This window comes from Grampus griseus (genome assembly GCF_964374135.1).
Source record: "Grampus griseus genome assembly, chromosome: 6".
Taxonomy (NCBI): Eukaryota; Metazoa; Chordata; class Mammalia; order Artiodactyla; family Delphinidae; genus Grampus; species Grampus griseus.
Window position 1 is genome coordinate 102,924,151 of NC_139000.1, and position 10,287 is coordinate 102,934,437.

Sequence of the window (10,287 nt, forward strand, 5' to 3'; positions counted from 1 at the left end):
CTGGACTAACTTCAGCTCGCGGACTGCGGCTAAATGATTGATGTCTGGACTCCCCCTTTCCCCCAGCCGTCTTCCTGTTTCTTCTGCACTTGGAATTGCCCTCTCGCCAGGTTATTGCACACGACGTACTCGATTCTGCATCTGCGGCCACAGGTTTCCCCGGGTAGGGCAGGCCTGGTGCGGAGGAGAGGACTGATTGGCTGGGCGGGAGGTGGGACGAGCGATGACGCGCGGAGCCCGGGAGACTGCGCCGCGGGTGCGCGGGATGCCGGGGCCGCGGAGAGGGCGGGGCGGAAAGGGAGCGGACTGGTCGCGGGGCTGGGCGGGGTGGGGGGGAAGAGGGGGACAGGGACAGGATGGAGAGGAGGGGGAGAGGGGCGGAAGGAAGAGGGGAGAGGGTGGGGTGGGGTAGGGTGGGGTAGGGTGGGGTGGGGTGGGGTGGGGTGGGGCGGGGAGGAGGAGAGGAGGGAGAGAGTGACGGGGTGGGAGGGGAGGGGCGGGGTGGGAAGAGGGCGGAGGGCCTGGATGGGGAGGGGAGTATGGGGGATGGGGGCGCCTTGCTGCGGCCTGGTCAGGGCCGGGTCGCCGCGTCCCACTGAGGACAGTGTCCCTGGTGAATCCTCTCTGGTCCAGTAGGGGAAGAGGCAGAGCCTGAGCTGCAGGAGGAGGGGGCGCGGGAGAGGGAAGGGCCCGCGGGGGCGCCAGGCCGGGGGCGGGTTTGCAGCCGCCCGCAGGGCTTTGGCGCCTTGCGTCGCCGCGCCAGGAGGTTTCCGGTCACACCACGTATCTGGGCATGTGGCTTCTTCCCGGGCCGGCTGTTCTCACAGCCGCCGCCCTTCCCTCCCTTGGCTGCTGCCCCGCGTGGGAGGCGAGGGACGTCGGGGTCGTGTCCCCGGCGCTAGTTGGCGGGGCGGAGAGGTGGGGTTTCTCAGTGACCCACAGCGGGACCTCCCGTGGGCGTGGTGCGGGTTTGTGGGCTGTGGAACTGGAGTACAAGTCACCATGAGGACCCCGGGAGAGGGGTCCCCCTCTCAAAGGGCAGAGGCCCCTTGAAGGGGGTCTGACCTCGGGGTTTGCGAGGGTCAGGGCGGAGGAGGCGTGAGCCTTGAAAGACGGGGGCGATCTGGCCAGTGGAGATGTGGGTGCTCCAGGCCGAGCGAATGCGATGATGGGGGCACGGGCCTGCTGGGGTCGAGGGCTGGAGGAGTGCGAGGCGAGCCGGAAAGGTCCCGGCCCGTCCAGTGCCTGCGGAGTGACCCGCGGAGGTAGCCCTTCCCTTCTGGGCCTTCAAGTCCTCATCTGTAGGTGAGACAGTAGCTCACTGTTGTGAAGATTTATAATGTATGTGAAACTAGAGCAGTTCCCAGCATGGCTCTGCTTAATAAACTTAGTCCTTTTCCCTCCTGGAAGGAGAAGAAAGTGAACTTGTGAGGCTTTGCTGGACATTTTACAAACACAGCTAGGAGCCAAATAGAGTTCAACAGAATAGATGTCTTAAGAGTCAAAAGGATAGGCGCCTGGCCTGAGCCACCGTCTGCTTCTGAGATGCACACCCCTTAGGACTATGGTCTCAACTTGCTTAGGCTTTGTGGGGGATCCTTACCTAGCACGACAGAGGGAGTTTACGGGTACTGATTGTATTAGAATGGACAGACACACACAGCTGGTGACTTTCTCTCTCTCAAAGGGATATAGAACCATGCAGATTATCTTCAGCCAGAATTCCTTGATTTGCAAGTCTATGCTGGGTTCAGGATTCAACGTCATAGATCTGAGAGGCGGGGGATCCCAGAGCTGTCACTGCTGAGCCCTGGGCCAAACCTCTGGCACCAGCCAGGCCCCGTGTCCATGATAAAGCCAGGGCTGGGTGACTGGCCTTTGTGCGTTGGGCTTTGTGGAATTTTGACCTCGCTGAGTCGCGGAGGAGTTGAGAAGGCCTTGGCAAGGAGTTTCCATGACTCAGTTTCTCCACCTGTATCCCGGGAGTGAGAATACCGGCTGTTTAGCTTCCCTTAGGTTAGGTGCCATCTTAAATAGCTCCTCCCACGACAAGGCAGTGGTGGGTGGGACGGTCATTTTTGTGGCATGGGAGTGGGTGCAGCCTCCCAGTGAGATCAGTGCTCTGGCATGGCTGAAGCAACATGGAAGGGCCTGGTGGGGAGGGTGGAAGAGCCCAAAGGGAGGGGAGGAGGAAGGTACAGAGGTGTGGCGGACTTGGCAGGGAGAGATGTCATGACACTCCCATGACAGGGGCAGGGTGGGCTGTGTGAATGCCCTGGACAATGGCCAGGACAGGTGAAGCTTCCCCTTGTGGGACTGTGATTTAGGAAGTAGCTTGAGTAATGGGACAGTCAGGGCTGAGCCACAGAATGTGGCCATAAATGCAAATAAGTGCACCTTCTTTCCTCTCTCCTACGAGCAGTAGTCAACCCAACGCTCCTGAACCTGGCTCCCACCTTCGTTTCCTTCTCCAGGTGGGCTCTGCTTTGATGACAGGCTCATTCTTGGAGGTAAGCTCTTTCCGCAGAGATTTACATAATGGGAGGCTGAGCAGTCAGCTCTTGATGTCGCTGAAATACCCAGTGAAACCTAGTGGCAACTCTGAGTGAGGCCCCTCTTCATTGTGGCCAGGCCATTGTCTCCTGCCCAGCGTCCTTCTTAGCATTACCTCTGCCCCTCTCTTCAGCAAGCTCATTTATATCTTTATACCTGCTCTCAGGAGGTGGGCATGCACACACCTAGAATATTCTCTCCCACTGCAGTCAATCCTTCTCATCCTCAGGGTTTAGTGCAGCCCCACCTCCATCTCCAGTCCTTCCCTGACAGGTCCAGCCTTGTTCTGTGAACTCAAATAGCATTCAGAGTCATTTCACGTGTTTATATATGATAATGAGTGCCTGCCACTGTTTTATGTTTCTGAATCTTAGCTCCTTATCTGAAATGTGAGTTTCCTGGTGGCAGAGATGCTACCAGGTATATCTGCATTTATGTCCTTTTGAAATGTTCCCATCAACCTTTATGCATTTCCTTACTTCTTGTAAGAATAGTATAAGAATATTCTAGGCACATTTTGTACTCTGAGCCATTTGTCCTAGCAGCACCAATTCTTTTTAGCAGAGAATGATTTAGAAACCAAGATTAGGGTGGTAGGTGTGCTTGTTACAGTTGGAGTGTTGCAACTCCCGTGCTTTCTCAGTGGACAGAGCTAGGGATATACACGAGGATACATTTGTATATTTGCATCTGTACATATGTATTTATTTCTATATTGAAAGGTACTGGTGAAAAGAATGAGCTCACACCAATACCTCCAGTTCCAGTCTGGCATCAAAAGATTCATTCTAGTTTCCTCCCTTTCTTTATTTGTAACTCTTTTCTCCAACAGGGAGAAATCTGGTTTACATTATCTGTAATATGGCTACTTACTGATCACCCCCTTTTTATGTAACTGATTCCCACTGCCACAGGTACCCCTTCCCTCTATGGATGACATCCTCACCCCCTTGAACTCCAGCACCTCACTCACACACAGTCGCCTTCCTCACCCTTTTCAGGATCTGATACTCTGTGCCACACCCCCTCCTTCCTGCTTGGACTCTGTCCTCCACATGCTTGGGTTTTAACATCCCACACTGGGGCACTCCTTAATACCCCCGTGGGTTCTCCCACCCTCCTCAGTGTCTGGGACCTCACACTGTCACCCCCTGAACCTGAAGCCAAATCCATCCTCTGTACCCCAACACCAAATTGAATCTCGGAGTTTTGGGTGAAGTAGAAAAGAATAGCTTTATTGCTTTGTCAGGCAAAGGGGGCCACAGTGGGCTAATGCCCTCAAAACCATGTGTCCTGACCTGGAGGGGGTAGTGAGGAGACTTATAGTAATGGTTCAAAGAGGGCATGATCAGCTCATGGACAATCTTCTGACTGGTTGGTGGGGAGGTAAGTGGGAGTCGGCATCATAAACCTTCTGGTTCCAACCGGGTCTGGGGTCTACATGCTTGTGGGCAGCATACCATTGTCAACCGTTAACTTCTCCACTTAGCTGGGGCTTCAGTATCTGCAAAACATCTCAAAGATATTGTTATGTGTATCCCTTGAGGGGGAACCAGGACCCTGCCCCAAGGCTGCACTATTGTTTCTCTTGACTGTTCCTTTCTTGTCTCCCAACCCCTCCCTTCCCTGATCAACAACTGTTTGAACGTGCCTATTGGAACTCAGGGAAAGTCATGGAGGCTGAGTGAAGCAAATTCCTGTAATCAAAGAAATGGGGGACAAGAAAGGCTTTTGTGCCCAGGAGCCCCACAGGGTCTTGCTCAGTATCAAACTTAGCTGCCCTTCTAGCCTCATGCAGATGTCCTTTCCACCTGCTTGGGGTGAAGTGGAGGCCCGACATCCCAGTCTAAACCCCTCCAACCCCCATGTGGACACCTGTTTTTCTAGGCTTCACGCAATGGCTTTAGGACCAAGTTATTCAGGAATGAAAAGGTAAGAGGAAGAGGCACATGCTAAATTTTTAGTCTCAGATTCCTCATCAGTAAAATGAGCTTAATGTGCCCATCTAATACAGTTCTGCTACGGTGAGAACTACATGAGATAACATACAGAAGTGCTTCCTCAGCACAGAGCTTGCCAGCACTCAGTGTCAAAGGCCATCATTATTACTACAAATTAACGTTCCCCTTGTTTTGCATCATTTGGCAGGAATACAGTGGAGACCTATAGAAGAGAATTAAGCAGGAGGAATGGGTGCCAATGGCAGATGTATCAAGACGGGGGGACTGTTGCCTCTTTCTTAAGAGAATGAAGACACTCATCATATCAGCAAAATTCAAGTATGTAAGTAAGGAGAAGAAACGGGGAGGAAACATCCAATATGTTGAGTGGTTATCTTTTTGGTGGGATTATTTGACTTAACTTTTTTTTTTTTTTCGCGGTACGTGGGCCTCTCACTGTTGTGGCCTCTCCCGTTGCGGAGCACAGGCTCCGGACGCGCAGGCTCAGCGGCCATGGCTCACGGGCCCAGCCGCTTCGCGGCATGTGGGATCTTCCCAGACCGGGGCACGAACCCGTGTCCCCTGCATCAGCAGGCGGACCCTCAACCACTGCGCCACCAGGGAAGCCCTGACTTAACATTTTTTAATGTGTTTTCCAAAATGTATTCGATAAATATTATTCAGGCTTAGACAGAAACATTTTAGAGGGACTCTGCTTAACTTCAATGTAACTAAATGAAAACTGCTCTCAGCCTGAGTGGTTGGTTGTGCCTTTTTCTTCTGCCTGGTAGGTTCTGGAGTCAAGAGTGCCTGGATTCAAACTCTGGCTCTGCCATTTACTAGCTGGGTGACCATGGGCAAGTTAATGAACTTGTCTGTGCTTTTGCTTTTTGTTTTGTGAAGTGAGGAGTCTTACAGTGCCTAATTCAGGGTTACTTAACAATTAAATGAGTTAATGCTTCTAAAGCACCGGCCCAGGGTAAGCACACAAAAATGTTAGCTTTTAATGTCATTATTATTCCATGGGACAGAATGTAGTGAGTAGTTCCTCAGATGTCTCAGAGGAAAGAATAGCCTCAGCTATGCCTCCCCCCGAGTGAGTATCTTGTGACTAACCCAGAGACCTCAGGCAGCTGAGCCTCCCGTGGGACATCAAGCAGAGGCAAGGGTGACAAATTAAAGCCGGGGAAGTGTTTTCCTCCCTTCTTGGATGGGATCCAAAGAGATCAGTTTCTTAACTGATGCAGCATCCTGACATTAGGACACTGGGACTGGCACCCACAGGACAAATGATACAGCTCTGTCTGAGTTGATGTCCAATTTGGGATTCACTCATGCATTCGCTTGTCTAGCTGTCAATTTCATATATATTTATTAAATGCTTGCTGTGTGTCAGGCACTGTTGTAGGCAATGTAGTATACAACCATTAAAATGCAATTAATTAAAATTACATTTAAAAATTAAAAATGCAATTAATAAGGGATTCAGACATCTGTATACCCATGTTCATAGCAGCGTTATTCACAATAGTCAAAAAGCGGAAGCAAACCCAAGTGGTCACTGATGGGTGAATGGATAAACAAAACGTGGTATATACATACAAAAGAATATTATTCAGCCTTGAAAAGGGGGAAATGCTGTCACGTCTACAACATGGATGAACTTGAAGACGTTATGCTAAGTGAAGTAAGTCAGTCACAAAAGGACAAGTGTTGTCTGATTCATTTGAGGTGACCAGGGTAGTCAAGTTCATAGAGACAGAAAGCAGAATGTTGGTTGCCAGGGGCTGGGAGGAGTGGGGAGAAACGAGGAGTTAGTTTTTAATGGGTAGGGGGTTTCAATTTGGGATGATGAAAAAAGTTCTGGAGACGGATGGTGGTGATGGTTGCACGACAATGTGAATGTACTTAATGCCACTGAACTGTACACTTAAAAACAGTTAAAGTGGTAAATTTTATGTTGTGTATATTTTACCACAATTTCTTTTTTTGCGGTACGCGGGCCTCTCACTGTTGTGGCCTCTCCCGTTGCGGAGCACAGGCTCCGGACGCGCAGGCTCAGCGGCCATGGCTCATGGGCCCAGCCACTCCGCGGCACGTGGGATCCTCCCGGACCGGGGCACGAACCTGTGTCCCCTGCATCGGCAGGCGGACTCTCAACCACGGCCCCACCAGGGAAGCCCTACCACAATTTTTAAATGTGAAAAATTATAGATATTCCACTTTAAATAGTGGAGTAAAGAGTAGAAATTACGTTCATGAAAAGATTTCCCTAACAGGTTTAGTTTTCTTTTAAAATTTCTTGGAGACTTCACCAAACAAGATGTGTGGATGGCAAATAAGCACGTGAAAAGATGCTCAGCATCATTAATCATTAGGAAAATGCAACTTAAAACCACAATAAGAGATACCATCATACACCTATTCCAATGGCTAGAACTAAAAGCATTGACCATACCAAGTATTGACAAGAATGTAGAGTGATTGGAACTCTCATACTTTACTGGTGAGAATGTAAAATGGTACAACCCCTTTTGGAAAACAGTTTGACAGTTTGTTAAAAAAGTTGAACATATTCTGCCATATAATACAGCCATTGCACTTCTACATATTTACCCAGGAGAAATGAAAGCATACACTCATACAGACAGGACACAACACAAATGTCCATCAGCAGATAAATGGATAAACAGACTGTATTATATGCATACAGTAGAATACTACTCAACAATAAAAAAAGGACGTACTACTGCTGTTACATGGATGAATCTCAAAATAATTACACTGGGTAAAAAAAGCCAGGGAAAAGAGATCATATAGTGTATGATTACATTTATATAAAATTCTAGAAAATGCTAACTAATATATGGTGACAGAGCCAATCGGTGGTTGCCTGAAAATGAGAGAAGGGTTGGAGAGGGCAGGAGGAAGAGATTATCAGAGGACAACAAAGAAATTTGAGGGGCTGATAGATAAATTTATTATCATTTTTTAAAGATTTATTTATTTATTTTTTGGCTGCATTGGGTCTTAGTTGCGGCACACGGGATCTTCATTGAGGCGTGCGTGCTCTTCATTGCTTCTCTCTAGTTGTGGTGCGCGAGTTTTCTCTTCTCTAGTTGTGGTGCACAGGCTCCAGGGCACGAAGGCTCTGTAGTTCATGGCAAGCAGACTCTGTAGTTGAGGCGCGCAAGCTCAGTCGTTGTGGCGCTCAGGCTTAGTTGCCCCGTGGCATGTGGGACCTTAGTTCCCTGACCAGGGATTGAACCTGCGTCCCCTGCATTGTAAGGCGTATTCTTTACCACTGGACCACCAGGGAAGTGCCTAAATTTATTATCTTGAGTGTGGTGATTCTTTCACGGGTGTGTACATGTCAGAGCTAATCAAATTGTATACTTAAATGTGTGCAGTTTATTGTATGTCAATTATACATTAATGAAACTGGTAAAGCCAGTTTAAAAAAAAATTGTAATGCACACAAAAAATGCAATAACGGGCAGGATGATGAAAATCATAGAGTTCTATGGGGCTGTGCATGCAAGCGGTAGAGGCCGGGTGGGGCTTCACAGAAGTGACCTGAGGACAAGTAAGTGTTGTCAGGCAAAGCGTGGGATTGCGGATGGTGTTTCACATGGAGGAAGAAATGGGTGCGATGACCCACAGGCAGGAGAGAGCCTGAGCTGAAACTCCGTGTGGCTAGAACTCAGGCCGTAGGGGGCAGTAGAGAAATATGAGGCCAGAGAGCACAGCAGGGGACCAACTATGAGTGTAGATTTTCTCCTGGAGTCAATGGAGAATGACTCCAGGCAAGCAGAGGGTTATCACTTGTGCAGTTTAGAAAGATGCTCTGGCTGCAGTCTGGGAATTGAGCTGGGGAGGAAGCAGAGTGCAGGCAGGAAATCAGGTATTAGGTAAGGAGGGCTGAGGACGTTTGACTGGCGGGGAATGACCCCAGACTAGAGCTGCTGGGATATGCCACTTCCCTTCAACTTTTCAACAGCCCTGAGAGTTAGGAAATTTTATCTCAGCTTTGCAGAAGAGGAAACAGACTTGAAGCAGTTAAGTAACTTGGTTACGGTCACACAACTCCCGAGAAGGAGATCCGGGGTTTCCGGTCTGATGGGTTCTGAGTCCAAAGTCCCTAATGCTCACAGGCTTCTCTCTAATTTTAATAAAAGGCATCTGGGATGACTCTCCCCTCTCTTACTGCCTACTTCTCTCACCCTCACCCTCACTGTGGTTTGTTCCATGAATGTCTTCCCCTGGGAGGAGGCAGGGTGCCATGGGAACATGTAACAGAGGATGTAATGCCATCTGGGCAGTCAGGAGAGGGAGGCTTCCTGGAGGAAGGGACATGGCAGCTGAGCCCTGAAGAATTGGAAAGAGAGGGAAGAGCTAGTAAAGGAACATGCTGGGGGAGTGGGGCGTGAGAAGGACAGGGTGTTCTAGAATGGAGAGAAGAGCATGTGGGAGTAAACCCCAGCATGGCATGCTGGAGTAACTGAGCTTCAGAGCACCTGAGTGATGTCGTGAGAGCGAGAGAGGCACATCCGACAGATTTTTAGCTCTCTGTGTAGCAATTTAGAGAATGGAGCGCATGGGAGGGAGACCAGTAAGGTGAACCCTGTTGCTTTGATGGTGAAATCCTGCTCGCCAGGCATCTGCTTGTTGTGGTTACCATGGAAACATCAGACCGCAGACCCAGAAGCCTCTAGTCAGCCCCACTTATTAAAGATGATGAGACTAAATCCCTCAAGATGGAGAAGAGGTTTGTTTGCCAGCTTTCCTACTGGCAGCATGGAAACCTTTTTTTAATTTTTAATTTTATTTTTAAAATATTTATTTTACTTATTTATTTTTGGCTGCGATGGGTCTACGTTGCTGAGCTCAGGCTTTCTCTAGTTGCAGCGAGTGGGGTCTACTCTTCGTTGCGGTGCACGGGCTTCTCATCATGGTGGTTTCTCTTGTTGTGGAACACGGGCTCTAGGTGCACGGGCTTCAGTAGTTGTGCCACGCGGGCTCAGTATTTGTGGCTCGCGGGCTCCAGAGCACAGGCTCAGTAGTTGTGGCGCACGGGCTCAGCCGCTCCATGGCATGTGGGATCTTCCCGGACCAGGGCTCGAACCCGTGTCCCCTGCATTGGCAGGCGGATTCTTAACCACTGTGCCACCAGGGAAGCCTGAAACCTTTTTTTAAAAATATGTATGTATAGTGATAAAATATACAAAACATAAAATGTATCATTTTAGTCATTTTAAGTATATGGTTCAGTGGTAGTACATACGTTCACAATATCCATCACCACCATTTATCTCCAGAAATTTTTCATCTTCCCCAACTGAAACTCTGTACCCATTCTTATAACTCTCATTTTCCCTTCCCCCAGCTCCTGGTAACTAGTATTCTACTTTCTGTCTCTCTGAATGTGGCTACTCTTAAGTACCTCACGTAAGTGGAATCATGCCATATTTGTCTTTTTGTGACAGGCTTAGTTCGCTTAGCATAATGTCTCCAAGGTTTATCCATATTGTAGCACGTGTCAGTATTTCCTTCCTTTTCAAGGCTGAATAGCATTCCAGCATGCGTATGTATCACATTTTGTTTACCCGTTCACGTTGACGGATATGTAGGTGGCCCCACCTCTTGACTGTCGTGGATAATGCTGCTGTGAACGTGGGTATGCTGGCAACCTCTTCTGTAGACATGGATTATTGGTACTGAGTGAAGAAGACAGACTTTTGCTGATGAGTTTTGAGTAAAAGAAAAAGAGAATAGAGAGAAAAGAATAATGTTT